The sequence below is a fragment of the Daucus carota genome, chromosome 9 (genome assembly GCF_001625215.2).
Source record: "Daucus carota subsp. sativus chromosome 9, DH1 v3.0, whole genome shotgun sequence".
NCBI classification, from domain to species: Eukaryota; Viridiplantae; Streptophyta; class Magnoliopsida; order Apiales; family Apiaceae; genus Daucus; species Daucus carota.
In genome coordinates this window covers 15,773,717-15,791,472 of record NC_030389.2, presented here as the reverse complement: position 1 = coordinate 15,791,472, position 17,756 = coordinate 15,773,717, and the positions used below count along the sequence as shown (strand labels likewise).

The following is a 17,756-nucleotide window of genomic DNA, read 5'->3' as shown; positions in this document are numbered from 1 at the left end:
TAGTCAATATCCCACTCTGTATATAATGTCATTGCCCAATACATAAATTCGTAATTTAAAATAAATTACTTAACTTATGAGTCAAGGCATGTGCATTAAATACAAGTGCCAATCACTATATCCAGATTAAGAACTTAAGCATTAATAACATCATAGAATCTTAGTTCTTTATTGTCAGAATTAAAGAAACAATTATTCTACTATTTTGATCCCGTTCAATATACACAAAGTATACAAGTATTATTCAATAGTCAAGATAAACTATTTCCAAATAATACTTCAGCCGTTCCAGCGGTTTGTCTAACACCACCTTGACTGTGAACCTCTATTATATTATATAAGGAGTCTGACAATCTAATCTTCTGCTATCCCATTTGATACTAGATTGTCTACAATATATAATATACAGACAATGTGAAAACATGCATTCAAGATTCTCAAATAATTGTTATATACTTCAAACGAATATTTCAGTATAACCCTAACATCCGGTGCAGGCGTAGTGTTACTTACTTGTCCTGTTCTATTGTTGAGTTATCATCCCTATGTAACAGATAAGGTTGTCTTTACATTTAGACTTACAGGGTACCATATTCATTAAACTTGCAGCAGCATACAAACTGTACTCAAAACATGTCTGGATTTTGATCACAATATTATTACTAACAATAATGTCATAAATTCAACAATCATATATCATTTCAACCAACGGAACATGTACTACTTGATGGATTGTTAATGTTAAGTTGAATTTATATTTAAAACCCCTACGAATCTAAATAATGTATTCCATAAGGACAGACCAATAAAATAGTGAACAATAAAAAAAATCAACAGAATTCCTAAGAATAAGATATCCTACAGAAATTATTTCCTCTGCAAACATCAGGAATAGTTCCACATCATTCTCGTTTCCAGGCCTCATGTTTTCGAGCAAGTAGGACTTTCTGGAAAATAGTAACCTTCGTAGGCACCATTGTCAACACATTTAATCTTTACCTCGCGAACAATATGCAGATTGCTAATTTATAATCAGCAACGATCTGGCAACATTTATTGCAGCAATAAACATTTGGTGATTGTACAACAATCCATGCAGAGAGTTAGTTCTGTCAAAGTCATTGTATTTCAGAGTAGAATGGTCAATAGTTACAACAACACTTGCTTTTCTTTTGGCTGGAGTTCATCCGCATGGCAACCTGGATATTGGACATGCCAATATTTCAGAATGCTTCCTCTATTTTAAGTTTATCTTGTTCGAAAGGTGTTATTACCGCAATTTGATCCTTGCTGCTCACCTCCTTTTCGAGTCAGGTGTCGGATGATCTCTACCGTCTTGCTTGCTTCAAGCCGATTAAACATACAAGACATATTATTACCTACGGTCTCATCAAAACCTATGATGCCAATATAAAGTACATTATTGTGGTCTTTTTCCGAAAAAGGGGACCAAAAAACCCATGGACCATCACTTTTACCAGCAAGAAACTTGCCTTGATAGGTGATAGGTCCATTATTTTGCACATTTTAACTACCTATTTATTGCTTCTTTTCGTATTTTATTAGTTAATTGTTTTGTTTTCAGGAATTTTTAGAGAAATCGAGAATTCAGGAGAAAAAGGAACAAAAAGGTGCAAGAAGGGAAAAAGAGGAAGAAAAAGAAAAGAAAAAGAAGAAGAAGAAAAAAAAGGGAAAAGAAAATCAAAACACAAGGACCCTTCTACCCCTAAAACCCTAATCTTGGCCTATATAAACATCCTCTTCTCTCATTAGCCACCAACTTAGTCTAGCTTAGTTTACCCTAGTTTTTACCTAGTTGTTAGTAGCCTCCTTTATCATCTTCCACATCTAGAATAGCTTGTTCTTTCATATTGTAATCTCTCAAATATTGTAAACACTTTCATTTATATAAGTTCAAGTTTGGTTTCTTTATCTCTTGCATTCTTACCTTGTTGAAATTTATGGCTATGACCAACTTTCTCTTCAACAAGTGGATAAAGTGGCATTTATGCCAACCACTTGTGGGTTAAAAGAGCCTTTAGTTTATGTTCTAAACTTACATTTTTAGTATTTAGCTTGAGCCCCTTTTAATTCTCAATATTATTAGTGGGTTCAATTATTTAGTTGATATTTTGGACCTTGTTGAAATTTATGGCTATGACCAACTTTCTCTTCAACAAGTGGATAAAGTGGCATTTATGCCAACCACTTGTGGGTTAAAAGAGCCTTTAGTTTATGTTCTAAACTTACATTTTTAGTATTTAGCTTGAGCCCCTTTTAATTCTCAATATTATTAGTGGGTTCAATGATTTTTTTTTTGTTTTGAAAATGAGAATAAATCTCAACGAGAATCGGCAATTCACCGTGATAATTCTTTCATTCAAGAAAGCTTATTATCTAACCGTCGGACATGCAAGATGACCGGGGAAATTTAGACAATAAAACTTTAATGTCCGAAAAGAAAACCGGCCTTCTTCCAAGAATCCTGAAAATAAAACAAGAGAAACAAAAAGAATATAAGTCGATATATTTAACAGATTATATCAAAATATTCCCACAATCATGATAACTCATGATTGAGACAATTAAGCTCTTAATTAAGGCATAATAATAAAATATTAATATCCTTAATTAAGACACAATTAACGCCCTCAAATAAGGCCCAATTAACGCCCTCAATAAATAGGCACAATTTACGCCCTCAATAATCGAGGCACAATTTACGCCCTCAATAAAGAGACATAATTAACTAGGCACAATTACCGCCCTCAATTAAGGCACAATTAACGCACTTTCCTTTCTGAAACCGGATCCCGTCCTGAAACCGCCGTCACCGCCACCATCGGCCACCACCGCTATGCTATCGATCAAGTTGCCTCGTCGTATGCGAAGCGAACAAAACACATGGATTAAACAAACAAACAAATACACACAAACAAACAAGATTAAAATCAACACCTTTCGCAATTCCACTCAAAATCATGAGAAAAAGAAAGAATATGGCATTATAAACACGTTTAATCAATAATCACTATACATAATCGTTATAGAGTTATTCAATACAGGATACACATACAAGCAATCAACTAAAGTGAATTAAAATTCAAAAATCGAGAAACATCGAAAGCGCTAACATACCGAAAACAGTGTTAATCGGATTCATGGCAACTTGATTCTTGGCAGCATCACCGATGAGCCTCTCAGTATCAGTAAAAGCCACATACGACGGCGTCGTTCTGTTCCCCTGATCATTCGCTATGATCTCCACTCTATCATGCTGCCACATGCACCACTCTCCGAATTTATATTAGTTGTGGTCCTCAAAATGAAAAACTCGGGAGCTCTCTATAAATTTTGGTAGTTTAGGTGTTCGTACGACGAGAGGCTTCTGCAAGAAGCTAAACAAGTTACATGGAGCGTAGTGGGTTCAATGGTTTAGTTGATATTTTGGTTGGTAGTTTGATGGGGTTTTGTTAGAAACTTGGTAGATGAGCTAGTTTTGAAGTTTTGTGTGATTTGGAGTTAGTTTGGTAAGATTTGGTGTTCTCCTTATTCTTGATTTTGGGGCTTTTGGGTGTAAATTTTAGTTTATGATTTTGACTTGAGGTTAGTGGGTTTTGGTTAGTTATATTTTATATAGGTTAGATTAAAAGTTTGGTATAATTTGGAGTTGTTTTGGCTTGATTTGGATCTTGTTTTGATAAAAAATGGGTAGTTTAGGGGTTATTTAGTGTAGAATTTTGTGTTAGATTTGGTTTAGAGGTTAGTGGGGTTTTATTTGTTATATTTGGAATGACTAAATTTTCCGGTCAAATCAATTTTCCGACGAGATTTAAACTATTCCGGGCACCTCCATAGATTCCGGTTGGATCCATTGTATTCGGCGCTTATCCGGCGAGTTTGGTTTCCACGACCAGTTTGTTTATTTCTTTTGAATTGCTTAGTATATAATCATTGTAATAATTAGATAATCACGCTGCTACTTTTCATTTTTAGTTAGATTTGATTACTGTTGCTCTCGACTATTTCTAACGCGCGACTGTTTTCCCCTTTTTTTTATTATTATTATTATTATTATTATTATTATTATTATTATTATTATTATTTTAAAACTTTTCCTTTATACACTAAAAACGTGAGCCACCATATGCTTTTACATGTTTCGGACTTCGGTTTACCTGTTAGTTTTATTATTTGTTTATATTTCTAAGCCGCGGCAGGTTTACGTATTCATTCTCTTGCTTTTATTTTGTCACTTATCGTATAAAAAAAATCATTTCAAAATCATTTGGTCTAATTCGATTAAGTTAGAAATTAAGATTTCACGAAAATAAATTTAGTTTTTGGAACGAATCTTATATTACTAAAACGGGATCGTGCACTTGCGATTAAAATCATATTTTGAGCACATCAATAGGATGAAAGAGGAAGATTCGATAAATATTGATAATCGCGGTAGAGTTTAAAGTAATTTGAGAATTGGGATTTATGTATCTTGAAATTTCATCTTCCTCGAGGACAAATACCAACCGCTCGACTATTTCATCCACATGTATTTGCATATGCACACTCGCTGTATGCAAGCCGATGTCCTTAGGTTTGCAAGTCAACCAGATATTCAGAGGTTTTCTAGGAAGTAATTACCTGTCTTTTAATGAAATAACTCGGGAACTCCTCATTCTCGTGTTTTTGCTCCAAAGGAGGCCTCCCTAATGAAAGTGTGAAGGACTCTGAATCATAAATTTCAACTTTCCAAAGGTCTACTGATTCATTGGTGGTATTTGTGATAGTGATTAGATCTCTGATATTCCGGCCCAAGCGTCCCGAGCGAGGTCGATCATCCTCAAGGAAAAATGAGTTTGATACTTGGACTAGACCCTTTTCATTTTCAACATGCATGGCCACTCTTAAATCAATAAACCCTATATCACCCTTGTATGTGATGGTAGAGCGCTCCTCATCACAGTCTCTCCAATACATTATAATAGAACTTTATGTAGTTTGTGTGGTTTAGAGATATAGGTTGGGATATTTATATTGTAGTTGAGGAGTTGAAGAGATATATGAAATGATATTCATGAACGTGAATGGTTTAGAGATATATATGTTGGGATATTTATTTTGAGTTGAGTAGTTGAAGAGATATATGAAATGATATTCATGAATGTAAAACGACACCACGTAAATGGTAATACCCAACTGCATCTAATATTTTTTACTATTTCTTTAATACCCCTCAAAAAACCCAAGTTAAAACACGCAAAAAACTCAGTCCAAAACTCAACCTCATTTTATTAATTAAAAATATTATTTTAACCATTTTTCATTGTTTCATAATAAATAGTGGTATATTGGACGGTTAGTAATAATTAGCTTATAACCCGTGGGAAGTACGGATTTTTTTAAAAATTATATATTTAATTTAAATTTATGCTTTACTAATTTGTATATAATTTATTTTATATTTTAAATAAATTTTTCAAATTTATACCTACACTATACTATACCCCATTAATTTTACTATATTTAATGGGATTACTATTTTTAATGGCATATAGACCTTACTAAAATTTTATTATACAAAATAATTATTGGAGTGTGGGTCAAATATTTTGATCAAATTTAAACCCAACTCTAACATTTTGAAAGAGATACAGTATAATATTTATTTAGTAAGTCAGGTTGATTCAACATTTTATTTAATATTTTTAATAAAATTGTATTCAACGTATATGAATGTAAGTATATATATATATATAAATTGAAAAATTTATTTAAAATAGAAAATAAATTATATATAAATTAGTAAAGCATAAATTTAAATTAAATATAAAATTTTAAAAGAATTCGTACTTCACACGGGTTATAAGCTAATGATTACTGATAGTCCAATATACCACTGTTTATTATGAAACAATGAAAAAATGGTTAAAATAATATTTTTAATTAATAAAATGAGGTTGAGTTTTGGACTGAGTTTTTTGCGTGTTTAACTTGGGCCTTTTGTGTGGTATAAGGAAACTACATGGATGGAAAATAATAAAAATATTAGATGTAGTGGGGCGTTACCATTTACGTGGTGTCGTTTTACATTGATGAATATCATTTCATATATCTCTTTAACTACTCAACTCCAATATAAATATCCCAACATATATATCTCTAAACCATTCACGTTCATGAATATTATTTCATATATCTCTTCAACTCCTCTAACTACAATATAAAAATATCCCAACATATATCTCTAAACCACACAAATTACATAAAGTTCTATTATAATGACTAGCAGAGACTGTGATGAGGAGCGCTCTATCAACACATACAAGAGTGATATAGGGTTTATTGATTTAAGAGTTGCCATGCATGTTGAATATGAAAAGGGTCCAGTCCAAGTATCAAGCCCATTTTTCCTTGAAGATGATCAACCTCGCTAGGGACGCTTGGACCGGAATATCACAGATCTAATTACTATCACTAATACCACCAATGAATCAATAGACATTTGGAAAGTTGAAATTTATGATTCAAAACCTAAGGAGTCCTTCACATTTTCATTGGGAAGGCCTCCTTTAGAGCAAAAACACGAGAATGAGGAGTTCCTAGAGTTATTTTCATTAAGAGAAAGGGTTCTACTTCCCGGAAAACCTCTGAATATCTGGTTGACTTGCAAAACTAAGGACATCGGCTTGCATACAGCGGGTGTGCATATGCAAATACATGTGGATGAAATAATCGAGCGGTTGGTATTTTGTTAGGTCCTGAATTAGGCGTAAATTAAGCTAGAAGGGGGGTTGAATAGCTTAATGTCCAATTTAAAAAAAATAATTGCCTTTTAAAAATATTTTCCGAGTTTTAAATATTTTTACCGTGTTGTTAAGCAATTATATGTGCGGAAGTAGAAAGCAAATATCACACGGTCGATTTTATCCTCGTTCGCGATGGAGCAACCTCTAATAGATTCTCTCACCCCTAGTCCAGTCCCCGAGCTCCTCTCCGGACTCGAGATTTTTCACTATAAGAAAGATGTACTCCTTATAGCCGGCGGAGAAGCCTTTACAATCTAAACTTACAAATATTTATCTTGGTCCGTAACTACCCGTTACAACCTCACAATAAATGTAAAACCTCTACTTGACTTATCTTAGAACGTAACTCCCCGTTACTTCTTCAAAGTCGGTGTAGAACCTTGGTGTAGTCTTTGTATTCCTAAGCTTTTGCGGGTCTTGGATCTTAGGTCTTAGATCTTGGATCTTTTCTTTTCTTCACGGTGCGAAGACGACTAACTCCCCGTTAGTTCGTCTAGGACTTGGGTCTTAGAACAAGAATCACCTCACTTCACTTCACCTCACTGCAAAAGTTAGAACACAATATCTACGAACAACAAACAAGTTATAAAAGATGAGTTTTGAACTAGTATGTTACTGTACTAGTTCGAAGATGACAATAATATTCAAGTTATAAATATTATAGTCAAGTATAGTATACTTTCTTTGGATCTATAATATAAGATCAAGTATACGTTTAATTACTCCAAGTATAGTAAAGTTGGGAGTAATTAATCAAGCCTTTTCTTTTAAGCAAAATATGCTTAAGGCTACACAAGTATTCTTTTCTTTTGATTCAAAATGTTGATCAAAGAATACTTGGTTTACAAAACTCCGTTTTGAGATATAATGAGAGATCTCGGAGATTGTAAAATATCCTTTCTTTAACTTCTTGCACAACTTGATAAAGCCAAGATAAATAAAATGTGGGTGGCTAGCCTCTTTGAGTTGTGCTCTTTGAAGTTTAGGATGTAGAAAGCTTCCTCGAACAATAGTTCGGAATATTCGATATTTTCCCGAGATAATAAAGTTAAGTTAGTGCGGGATCGAATATGCTTTCTTTAGCTTCTCAAAGTTTAGCCAAGATAATAACAACCAATAAGTTGCTAAACTTTGCTTTTGAAGTTATAGTGATTAAAAAGCTCTTTTGTCGTAAATCTTTCTTCCACACAACACTAAGGTGATAGATGGAAGGACGACGATGCTTTTATCACAAATCTCTTATAGAGATTAAGTACTCTTGAAACTATGTTCAAATCTTTTGTCTCTTTGAAGAGATCGAGTACTTCCTCGGATGTTCTTTCTTTGTTCTCTTTAAAAAGAGAGAGATATATATATATCTTTTATATCTTGAACAAATCCGGATCTTTTGGTCTCTTTTAGAGAACCTTGTTGAAGAACTTGTAAGATGAAGAGAGTTTAAGTACAAAGTCCTGCAACAAAATGGTCGGTTAAGACACAAATAAGAAGCTAAGAAGAAACCACTTACGGGAGATGACCGAAAAAGTTCGCCGGAAAAATTCGCCGGAGGTTCGGCCGGATTTTGGGCACTTGGACGAACTTGGGCAGCCCCTACGGAGGCTTGGAAGTGGTTGTGGGTGAGCTAACTTGGTGGGTTAGAGCTTGAGAACCAAAACCTTGTATATATGAATATATATTTAGGAAAGAGAAGGTTTTGGAGATGAAGTATTAAAGAGAGAGAGTATAAACTTGAAAAACTTGAACACTCCAAAAAATCTCAGCACTTTCTTGGCTCTTAGCTTAGGAGTATTTGGTGTGTGGGAGGTGGGTATTTATAGAAGGAAGTGGGTGGAGTGAATGGTTGAGATTGAAGGAAAATAAAGGGTGGAGATTGAAAAGGTGTGGATTGTGGTTTTGTTGTGTTTGTTTGCCACTTGCATAATAAGACAAACAACTTTATGGGAGAAATCTCAGCTGAGTTGTGTCACTAAAAGACAAGCACGCTTCCCGAGAATTTGATTAATAACGTAACTTTGTATCGTTATTAAATGCGACGATTTTTCGAAACCTCCAATAAATTACACCAAAAATATGATAAATCATAGAATATTGGAAAATGGTCATCTGGAAATTTTGGTCAATTTTGGTCAATGTTGACTTGGTCAAACGTCCAGTCAAAGATCCCAGTCAGCCCCTAAAAATAGCGTCCGGACCAAACTTCTCAGAAAATTACGAAAATTTTACTATGCACCAAAAACATTATTCAAATGATCCATCTCAAGTTTCAAGTCATTCTAGCAAGTAGAAGTATTTTATTTGGATTTAAAACGATAAAAACCGGTCTCCGGGTTTGAATAAAATACGATTAGCCATTTGCGAGTTTGAACAAAACTTTGGCTAATATTTTGACTTGAGTAAACACTTTGAAATATATTTCCTTGAATATAAAATATTTTGAATTTTGAAGGAAATATTTTGAGAGTTTAAAATAATTTATTCCGTAAAATAATAAATTGAATAGTTGGGAATAAATTACTTTAAAATAAAAGACTTGAGTAATAAATTTTTGTCTTTTCAAATAAATGTCAAAAGAGTGTTCTAAAGAATATAATGGATGTATATTCCTTCTTCAAGCTTCTTTTGCATTTCGCTTTTGCAATTGTAAAACAAGAAGATACCATTTATCGATATTTCTCGTCCGATAAATTGCGGTGTAAAAACTTTGAATACTCCTTAGAAAAATATTGAAAATCTTTTTGTAAACAAGGAGTATCATTTATATTTATGTAGTATAAATATAATTTTGGAAATTCTTTTTGAGCTAGTTTGACCATTTGACTTTTGACAGAATCAATTAAATAAAATGTCCTATTGGAGAGGATTCTAAGTGAATTTAAATTTTATGTAAGTTATGCAAATATCAAAATAATCTTTTATCGAAGATGTCCTTTCAATCTTCCCCTTTTTGGTATTTGCCAAACAAACATAAAATTTAAATTTTCAGTTGTGTGCTTCCCCTACGTGTATGCATGAATTTTTAGAAAAATAATTTTTGCACATAAAATTTGGGAGCATATAATCTAAGTCCTCTTGATTGATTCCTGCACAAGCCAATTTTAATTTGTCAGTATGGGCTCAAAAAGAATATAAATATTGAAGAAATTTAAAATTTATAAAATTGGAGTCCAATTTCTTCTTCCCCTTTTGTTTGGAAAATTGCCAAAAATTAATATATCTAAAAACAAAAATGGGGAGACAAACACAATAAGCATGACAATTTCCTTCAGTCAAATTAAGCATAAGTTGAGTGACTCACTGCTTTAATATACTTATCTCATAAAAAAATAACACTTTTCAGGAGGTGTACATTTATGATATGTGAACAAGACCTGCTAAAAAATATTTGCAAAAATTTTATGACTAAGAATTTATTTCTAGCAGACAGAGTTCATGCTATATACTACTCATGTGATGACAAAGCACAGGAGAGAGAACGTAGTCATGCTTTGAAGAGAATTTTCAACACGATCAATCATGGCAATTAGTCATGACAAATTTTTACTCCTGTACTTAGCAACAACAGTATTATATGACCTTGTCTCCATGAGCCCTGCATGTACATTAATTCATTTAAACTAAGTCTACGTTTGCTAGACTTAATTGGTCAGATACGAAGGTTTTCCTGCAAAGGTAGAAATCAAGTATACTGAGGATATAAGAATGAATTATGCATATTTTTCAAGTCCAGATAAACAACTCATAGTACACTCGATCATATGAAACTTAACAAATTAGGAAAAATTGCTACTTAATCACATGTAGTTCAAGGAGCAAGCAAGTTTTCAATGGCACAGAGTTGTAAGTTGCAGCTTATTACTAACATCTTAAAAATCGGAACTAAGCAATATATCAGATATATAGATAATAGCATAAGTTCAGGCATTAATATTACAAATTGACACAGAATTAGAATCCATTTTAAACAAAATAAGCAAGAATGTCTTTGCAATATTAGGATCTGACTATCTTGTGAAAGCATGATCTAGCTGAGTTATGAGGATCTAACTGAGAGGTAACAAAATAGAGTTCAACATTGTAAGTCAAACAAGATTCTGTCTAACTCATGCTATAGAAATTTTAACAGCATTTTCTTTCACACAGACCTTAACATACAGATATCATATATATCAAAAAGATTAAATTTAATCATAGATATTTCACCTGGCAGAGCTGCAAAACATGAGTAGAGCACTTAATCATTTTATTCAATCTACAGACTATCACATAGATTTAATATTTAAACGGAATTATTTACTCTTTGCATCTACAGTCAATTCTGAGTACCTTCAACAGAACCATCTAAAACACAAGAAAAGCTTTTAACCATGGCAGAGATTAAATAAAGGTGCAGAGTTTTAATGTGGTACACCTGATTACTTTTGAAGTCCAAGGAGCTGTCTTTGTTTAGATAAAACAAGAGGTTGGCTTGTTGTGTTCCAATTTACAGCACAACAGCTGATTTTTGAGATTAACAGGATATGTTCTTGTTGTGTCCTCATACTGAAAGCTTCCTGAATGCTGATTAATCCAAGGAATTACAGGATTCCTCATCATCTTTTATACTCAAGAATCAGCAGGCATGTGTCACAGTATCCAAAAGAAGTTGTTAGCAGGAAATAGGATAAATATATCAATATAAAGCAGTTCATAATAATCAGTAGAAAATACTGATTAAATAGAACTAAGTCTCACCCCTGTTTTAGGCACAAATCACTTGGACAGTTTTATCTAGATTTATTAAACCACAGAATTCAATCATAGATAGTTAATTTTATGTCATTTGAGCCAGTAACGATAAAATCTAAGCAAGAGTTTTTATACAAATATTATAAAGTGACGGTCTCTTAACAATATATGACAAAATGTCCAGAATTTAGTCAGGTCATAGTGAGATCATGAAATATAAGCACATCCTTGGCATCTTTAATCATATTGCAGTTGCAGGACACATGTAACTTGAGTGCATCATTTCCCAACATGACAGTTAATACAAGTCAGTATGCATAGAAATATCAGTCAGTATATGCAGAAATAGGCAGCCAATAGGTCATGTGAGTATTACAAGGCTTCCTTCAAAGTCCACTCCCAACAGTGTTGTAAGTACGAAAAGTACATCTGACTGTTGTCCTATAGGAGGCAAAATCTCAGCAAAGATGTGCAGCCTAAGTAGTTGGTACTGAAAGAGTTTCTCATATTGACAACTTGCAGCAAGCAAAGAAACATTCTATACTGTACAGATTTGACACAGACCAGGAAGCAAGAGGAATACAGCTGTTTTTAACTCACAATCCATTCAGACAACACACCAAGCTATATTTGAGGTGCAAATCTCAATAACAATGCCAAGAGACACACAGAACTCAACTGAGTAAGTCAAATATTCAGCTATATATTATCCAGAAAGCACAACTCAAGTGGATTATAAAAACATGTTTTGTATTGCTTCCACAATTAGTTTTACAAATAGACAGTTCAACAGATGATGCATTTAGAGCATAATTAGCAGTTATCGATCAACTTGTAAATTCTACACATCTCAATATCATACAGTCAATTCACAAATCAATATAATTAGATACTCAACAGATGTCTTGGACAGGAGCACAGAATTATTATTACTTAATTTGCAGAGACTTTCGAACTAAGATTATATTACTTACCTGGTCCTGTGGTGTCAATTCACACAGGACAACCCTTAACCTTGTCCTGCACATGGCCGTCTTTCACAGATTTTTCAGTGAGGAGCTTACTTGTACCTTCATAGCTGCAAAGTTTAGGATTAGCCTATTTTCATCCTCTTTCCGCACCCAAACCCGTGAAATCTGCAAAAATGCTCAACTGTACTGTTAGAGTTTGAATTGTGATATCCAAAAGATCAATTGTTATATGTGAGACGAGTGTGTGAATAAGAGTTCCTGAGCGCCGAGAATACAACTATTGTTTTATAACAGATTAGCATTGAAGCCATTAAAGCTGTGGATTTCAGCCATAACCCCCAAATCTATTGGGCAGATTAGGGTTTATATGAGATGAAATCGATTTTATATAACCAAATCAGTCCATTTGTACACCGATTTACTCAAAATCGGAGTAACAATTGCAGAAAGACCCAATCAGTCGAGCCAAGCAAGACCCAAATTTGAGTTTCAATCGGTGAAGATTGATATGGCATCGAGAGAGTAAGTCGATCGATACATACAGCTGCTGTTAAATAATAGATTATTTAATATATGTAAAATATTCTTTGAAAATCAACAAAAAATAATCAAAGGCTAGGATTGAAATATAGCAGCTAGTAATATTTTTGGACTAATTTGGATATGAAACACATAAAATAATCAAATAAAATATTAATAACAAATAGGTTCTTATTTAAAGAAATTTAAAACAGAAACTCAAATTGCCGAGTAGTTTAGTAAAATCCGATCGATAAATCTCTTTATCAATAAATTTGAATTCTAGAATTTCCTCGGAAATTTGTGAATATATATATGTGAAAGATGATAAAAATTAAGAAAATATTTAACCAATATTGGGAAAATAAAGTGCATAATTTCAGTATCTTAAAGGTATTGAATGATACCCGCTCGAGCAAACAATTTGATCGATTACTTCGAATTTCTCGAATACCTCATAAAATCCGATTGATAAATTTCTTCATCAATGAATCTGAATTTTTAAGATATTGAGACGTTCGATCGAAAAGTTTATTTGCTCGTAAGATAACTAAATATTATGTAAATTATCTTAACCCAAAATAAATATATTTATATAAATATAAATATACTCAAACCTGTACACTAAATTATTTAGTGTATTCCAGCATTCCGAGATCCAGGCGCAATTTGGCATATCGTTCTGAGTGTAGTGGCTTGGTAAAAATGTCAGCAACATTGTTCTCCGTGTCAATGTGAGTCATTTTTATATCTCCTTTGTTCACATGATCACGTAGAAAATGATGTCTTACGTCGATGTGTTTTGATCTCGAGTGTAACACGGGATTTTTGCTCAAATCAATAGCACTTGTGTTATCACACAGAATTGAGACCACATCAAATTTCTCATTGTAGTCAGCCAATGTTTGCTTCATCCACAGAATTTGAGCACAACATTTTGCGGCTGCTATATACTCAGCTTCCGTAGTGGATATCGACACGGAATTCTGTTTCTTTGAAAACCACGAGACAAGACATCCACCGAGAAACTGACACGTACCACTAGTGCTTTTTCTGTCGACTAGATGCCCAGCATAGTCAGAATCAGAAAAACACACTAAGTCGAAGGATAGCCCTTTAGGATACCATAGACCAAGATCAGTGGTTCCTTTCAAATATCTCAATATCCTTTTGACAGCGGATAAATGAGATTCCTTGGGCGCCACTTGAAATCGCGCGCACTTACAAACACTATATTGGATATCGGGCCTACTTGCAGTGATGTAAAGCAAGCTTCCAATCATTCCCCGATATTTCTTTATATCTACAGGAATCCCCTTTGGATCTTCAGTTAATTTGTTGGATGTAGACATAGGAGTAGAGATAGGTCTGGCATCATCCATTTCGAATTTCTTTAACATCTCTTTACAGTACTTCGATTGAGAGATGTGGATGCCTTCGTCAGATTGCCTTATTTGCAATCCCAAGAAGAAGTTCAATTCTCCCATCATACTCATCTCGAATTCTTTGCTCATGCTATCCGAGAATTCTTTACATAATGTGCCATTTGTAGAGCCGAATATGATATCGTCCACGTAAATTTGGACAAGCAGGATATCATCTTTTTCTTGTCGTGTAAACAACGTTTTATCAGCAGTTCCCATTTTGAAGTTGTTGTCGAACAAGAACTTACTTAACCTTTCATACCAAGCTCTCGGAGCTTGTTTTAATCCATATAGAGCTTTGTGCAATTTATACACATACTCCGGATGTGTTGCATCTTCAAAACCGGGAGGTTGTTTGACATAAACTTCTTCCTCGAGTATCCCGTTTAAGAATGCAGATTTCACATCCATTTGGTACACTTTGAAGTCTTTATGACACGCGTAAGCTAATAGCATTCGAATAGATTCAATTCGAGCTACGGGTGCATAAGTTTCATCGAAGTCAATACCCTCCATTTGAGTGTATCCCTGAGCAACTAACCTTGCTTTGTTACGAACAACTGTTCCATTTTCATCAAGTTTGTTGCGAAACACCCACTTTGTTCCAATGATAGAAGTATCCTCAGGTTTTGGAACGAGTTCCCAAACTTTACTTCGAGTGAATTGGAGCAATTCATCTTGCATTGCAGAGATCCAATCCTCGTCTAGTAATGCATCTTTGGCAGTTTTGGGCTCAATTTGAGATAGAAAACTGAGATGATTAACAACGTTCTGAACTTGTGAACGTGTTTGAACTCCTTTATTTAAGTCACCTAAAACATTGTCCAGAGGATGACTTCGAACAACAGGAATTTCCTTCGGGAGATCATCTTCAACATTAGCTAATTCCAATGGATTATTTGGTGTAGATGCACCAAAATCCATATTCTCAAATTGACGAATAACTTCTTCCACATTATCTTGTCCATCATCATCTTTATCGACAAGATCAATGTATTTAGAAGATGGCTTTGACTCATCAAATGCCACATTCATCGACTCTTCCACCACAAGAGTTTTGAGATTGAATACTCGATAAGATTTGCTGTTTTTCGAATAACCAAGAAAGATGCCTTCACTTGACTTTGGATCGAACTTTGTGAGATAATCCTTGGTATTCAAAATATAGCATTTGCTTCCGAATACTTTGAAGTAGCTCAGCTTCGGAGTTTTGCCAAAATAAAGCTCGTATGGAGTTTGCAGCTTTATTGGTCGGAGTAACACCCGATTTAGAATATGGCAAGCAGTTGACATTGCTTCGGCCCAAAAGTACTTAGGCCGACGATACTCATTTAGCATTGTATTCGCCATTTCTTGCAGCGTCCGATTCTTCCTTTCGACAACTCCATTTGATTGAGGAGTATAGGGAGCCGAAAAGTTATGAGTGATTCCATTTTCATCACAGAAAGTTTTGAAGCTAGAATTCTCAAATTCCTTACCATGATCCGTCCGTATATAAACAATGGTATTCTTTTGTTGGTTTTGAATCTTTTTGCATAGAGCGGAGAAAGATTCAAAAGCATCACTTTTAGCTTTGAGAAATTCCGTCCACGTATATCTTGAATAATCATCAACTATCACCAGCGTATAAGAATTCCCTCCAAGACTTTGAACCGGAACAGGTCCAACTAAGTCCATGTGTAGAAGCTCGAGAGGCCTTGAGGTGGATATCATAGACTTTGCTTTGTGAGTCGCCCGAATTTGCTTTCCAATCTCACAAGCATCACAGATGTGATCCTTTTGATAGTTTAACTTTGGTATCCCTCGAACATGATCTTTTGCAGATAGATTCTTGATCAGCTTCATGTTTGCATGTCCCAATCTTCGATGCCATAGCCATGGATCATCATTTGTAGTGATTAGGCACACATTCTTGATTTTGCCCATGTCACAAGTATAGACATTTTTGTTGCGAGGGCAAGTAAGAACCAACTTTCCATCCTTGTTCAAGATAGAACAGTGAGTAGGATAGAAGATCACTTTGTATTCATTGTCACAAAGTTGACTGATTGAAAGAAGATTGTATTTCAGCCCGGTGACTAGTTGAACATTTGATATTTTGACTCGATCATTTCCAATGTCCCCAATTCCAATGATGCGACCTTTGCTACTATCTCCAAATGTGACATCTCCAGCAGCAACCTTTTTAATGTTGTTTAAGAGTGACTTGTTTCCAGTCATATGCCTCGAACAACCACTATCAAGGTACCACATGTCTGATTTAGCAGCAAGGCACACCTACAAACACAATCAATAAAACTTGTTGGTACCCTTTTGTCTTGAGGGTCCAGGGGTTAGTCCAACATAAGCAGTTCTAGAGTTTGCATAATAAAATTTAGGCATGGGATAATCACTTTGAGGCACATACAATAATCTAGATGCATGATTCCTAGCATAATAAGCATTTTGCCTTAAATCATTTCTAGGATGCACATAGTTTCTATCATAACTATGATAAGGAGTTGGGTGATGATATAAACTCTGTTTAGGCACACAATGACTTCTAGGAATATTGCCTCTAGAGATTGTATTCTTTCCTTCGTTTCTACTTTGAAACGCAATTTGTTGTTGATGATAGCTAAACCTTGGTTGCCTTTGATTTTTATTGGCACCATTTTTCTTTGGTATAGCTTTGTCAACCCGAGTGTATGATTTTGATTCCTTTGGAATCCATACATGCTTCCCCTTAATTTCACCACTCTTATATTTACAAAATGAGACAGAATGTCCAATTTTGTTGCAATATGAGCACTTTAGAGTTGGTGGTGTGGGAGCATCTTTAGGTGGTTCCACACATGATTTCACTCGTTTACTTTGAGTGTTTATATCATATCCTAAACCTTCACGGTTAAAGGATTTCTTTGAGTATACCATCTTGTTTAGTATCTCATTACCATGTGTGAATCTTTGAACCACTATCTCAAGATTTTCTTTTTCTTTAATCAAAGAATTAATCTTTTGATTTAAAGATATCTCCTGATCCTTAACTTGAGATAAGAGCTTAATATTCTCATCCTTTAGTCTTTGTGTTTCCAATTGAAACTTTTCATTTTCTTTTAAGACTAGGATCATCTCTTTTTCAATTTCAAGAGAGCTCTTTTGATGACTCGGAGTTGACCTGTCTTGAGTCAATGATTCATTTAGAATCTTCAAGTTTAACGCATCAACGTGAAGCTTACAATTATTTTCATTTAATTGTAACTTCTCATTTTCCAACTCTTCAGCTTGAAGTAACAAGGAAACATTCTCTACTTCGAGATTTGTGATGT

The 17,756-nt window shown here is 34.1% G+C and overlaps 1 long non-coding RNA gene across 1 annotated transcript; it reads right to left on the bottom strand.

The window, feature by feature from the left end:
* Positions 1–2,341: 2,341 nt before the first annotated feature.
* On the bottom strand, positions 2,342–3,412 carry LOC135149713 (uncharacterized). The gene is made up of 2 exons (XR_010287875.1): positions 3,139–3,412; positions 2,342–2,485 (listed from the first exon to the last, which is right to left on the bottom strand). It is a non-coding gene; the product is annotated as an uncharacterized LOC135149713 (long non-coding RNA).
* Positions 3,413–17,756: the final 14,344 nt, after the last annotated feature.